The following is a 2,500-nucleotide window of genomic DNA, read 5'->3' as shown; positions in this document are numbered from 1 at the left end:
GAAATCTGATTCTAAATATTATTCCCAGATTGCTGACATGCGCGCTCGCTACAACACTGAGCCACCGACTGCCGCGTGGCGCGCAACTTACCTCAGCCCTGAGATAACGTTATCAGTTCCTCTAGGTATCAGGGAACGACACGCATACACCGACGGAGAAAGAAACTTTACTGCATCGTAATCCAGCTTTCATCGACGACGACTCTGGTGATGAATCGATCGTTGGTTTTCGTGATTAATCGCCACAAGAGCAGAACTGTCTGTTTATCGGCCTTGGCGCCGCGGGGGTTTAGGGTCTAGATTCGAAAGCGGAAAAATAAAGCGCCAGTTCAAATATACTCCGATTGTAGCTAGACTCTCGACAAGCGTTTGCTTACTTTGGGATTGATTTGACTTTTGTAAGCGTTTGCTTGACGTGGGAACTTCGTGACTATAGACTGGTATTTGCCAGCCGTCATCTGGCAGTGGCAGGGAACTCCTACAGATAAAGTGATAATGCTGCGGATATGGGACTGCCTGCCACTCTCTCTCTCTCTCGCTCTCGCTCTAGCTCTCGCTCTCGCTCTCTCTCTCTCTCTCTCTCTCTCTCTCTCTCTCTCTCTCTCTCTCTCTCTCTCTCTCTCTCTCTCTCTCTCTCTCTCTCTCTCTAATCCAAACATCCTCTTGTGTGTGTGTGTGTGTGTGTGTGTGTGTGTGTGTGTGTGTGTGTGTGTGTGTGTGTGTGTGTGTGTGTGTGTGTGTGTGTGTGTGTGTGTGTGTGTGTGCGCGCGCGCGCACTCCTTCTCCTGCAAGAGTATGCGTGAAAATACAACACGCGCATTTGTGAGTCTATGTAGGGCTGTGTCGTAGTGACTTGCACACACAAATAATTTGTAAGTAGCCTATGTACTTTGCATACGTCCGTATATTTATTCATGTCAAGATGAATGTTTGTTTGACATGTCTGGACTACTGTAGCCCCGGTTGTGTTCCCACGGTCTTCCCAAGTTACCACAGAGATGGTATTTAATACGCGATCCAGAGTGTATCTCAACATGAACCGCCTCGCTTTGACCTTCGTCCCTCTTCTGTGTATATGTAACCTTTCGTCAGTACAGAGAAATATCAAACATTATCATTAGTTTGCGTGTTATCTGACTACCAGATGGCGTTCCCAGAATGCCTTGCGTAGTGATAAACAACAGTAATGAACAATAAATATGAGTGAAATATATCCTACATGCCGGGGAGAACATAACTCTAAACGTCATGTCTTTTTTGGGGGGGTTCTTGGGCTGTTTCGTGTCATGTTTTTTTCACGCGTTACTCCGTGTATTTGTTACCAAGTAAAGTGATATAGAGGGATATGAGACGCAAGTGCAGGTCAATAGACGTGTTTGGGAGAAGACGTATGAGGAAGGAAGCTTAGAAAATAAACGAAGGCGTAAAATGACTCTCTGTGTGAATAAACGGAGGAATCAAATGACGTTCAGCTAAGCGATGTGAATGAGCAATAACGTACAATAACGAAGAGTAAAGTGGTAGAGCGGAACGTAGAGACCAAAGTTATACTACGAACACATAGAGCCCCGTTGAGAGATGTGAATGAAGAGAGACGTAAAAAATGCCAAGAGATGTGAAAGAGGATACCGTCAACATATGTGAAGTGTAACATGAAGTAGAAAAAAGCTCCTTGAAACATGAATGAACGAAACAGTAAAAAAAAAGTCAAGGGATGGAACAGAGCAAGTTTAAGAAACGCAATGAAGTAAGATGTTTATTTTTTTAAATAAAGAAGTGAATGAACGAAAACGTGAAATTGGAGCGATGGAGAACAAACAGATGCAAAAATAAAATATGTTTAAAAACAAAATGAATAATTAAATGAACGAAAACGTAAAATTGAAGCGAAGGAGAACAAACAGATGCAAAAATAACAGATGATGGGATAGATAAAATCATTCAGTACAAAATGCGAAAAAGAGAAACTTTCCGAGAACGGCTAATAAGTGATAAGAAGTCTAGGTGAAGGACAAACAAAAACAAAATCGAATGCATAAATAACCACGAGATAAGATCGGATGCTTCACGGAACACCACCCGATCTTGAGAAGGTGAGAATCCGAAACAGATCAATGAAATAATAAATAAACAAATACACAACGATATCAAACAGAGAGAGAGAGATAAATAAACAAGGGAGATCAATATATCTACGAGTGGGAAAACGTTTCAGGGTGTAATCTCTAGGCTTCGCGAAGGAGACGCAAACCGAGAGAGAATGCGAACGGGGAAGCAGTTATGCTGAGTCATGGGCTTAGTGAGGGTAAGTCATGACGGGACTTCGGCGAGGAGGATTCCGAGAGGGGGGGGGGCTAAGGAGGGGGGAGGGAGGAGGATTGGTGGGGGGGTGGAGGGGGAGAGATGCTGGGGTACTGGGGTTTGGGTTGGGGGGTTCGTAATTGCATGTTTCCGTAGTAGTTGTAGTTGTGTGTGTGTGTTTGTATGTATGTATATGTAT

The 2,500-nt window shown here is 43.7% G+C and overlaps 1 protein-coding gene across 3 annotated transcripts in view; it reads right to left on the bottom strand.

The window, feature by feature from the left end:
* Positions 1–2,500, bottom strand: part of LOC122254487 (core alpha-(1,3)-fucosyltransferase) — a 155,426-nt gene that overhangs the window by 55,087 nt on the left and 97,839 nt on the right. The window contains exon 1 of one of the 3 annotated variants that reach the window (XM_086536235.1): positions 1–86. This exon is cut by the window's left edge and continues 210 nt beyond it. The exons of the other annotated variants lie outside the window; for them this stretch is intronic. The gene's annotated coding sequence lies outside the window, so the exon portion shown is untranslated. Of the gene's footprint in view, positions 87–2,500 lie in introns of those variants that run through there. 3 annotated transcript variants of the gene reach the window in all.

The sequence above is a fragment of the Penaeus japonicus genome, unplaced genomic scaffold, assembly GCF_977035675.1.
Source record: "Penaeus japonicus unplaced genomic scaffold, GWHDUDI00000001_assembly GWHDUDI00000004, whole genome shotgun sequence".
NCBI lineage: Eukaryota > Metazoa > Arthropoda > Malacostraca > Decapoda > Penaeidae > Penaeus > Penaeus japonicus.
This window is presented reverse-complemented; position numbering and strand designations above follow the sequence as displayed.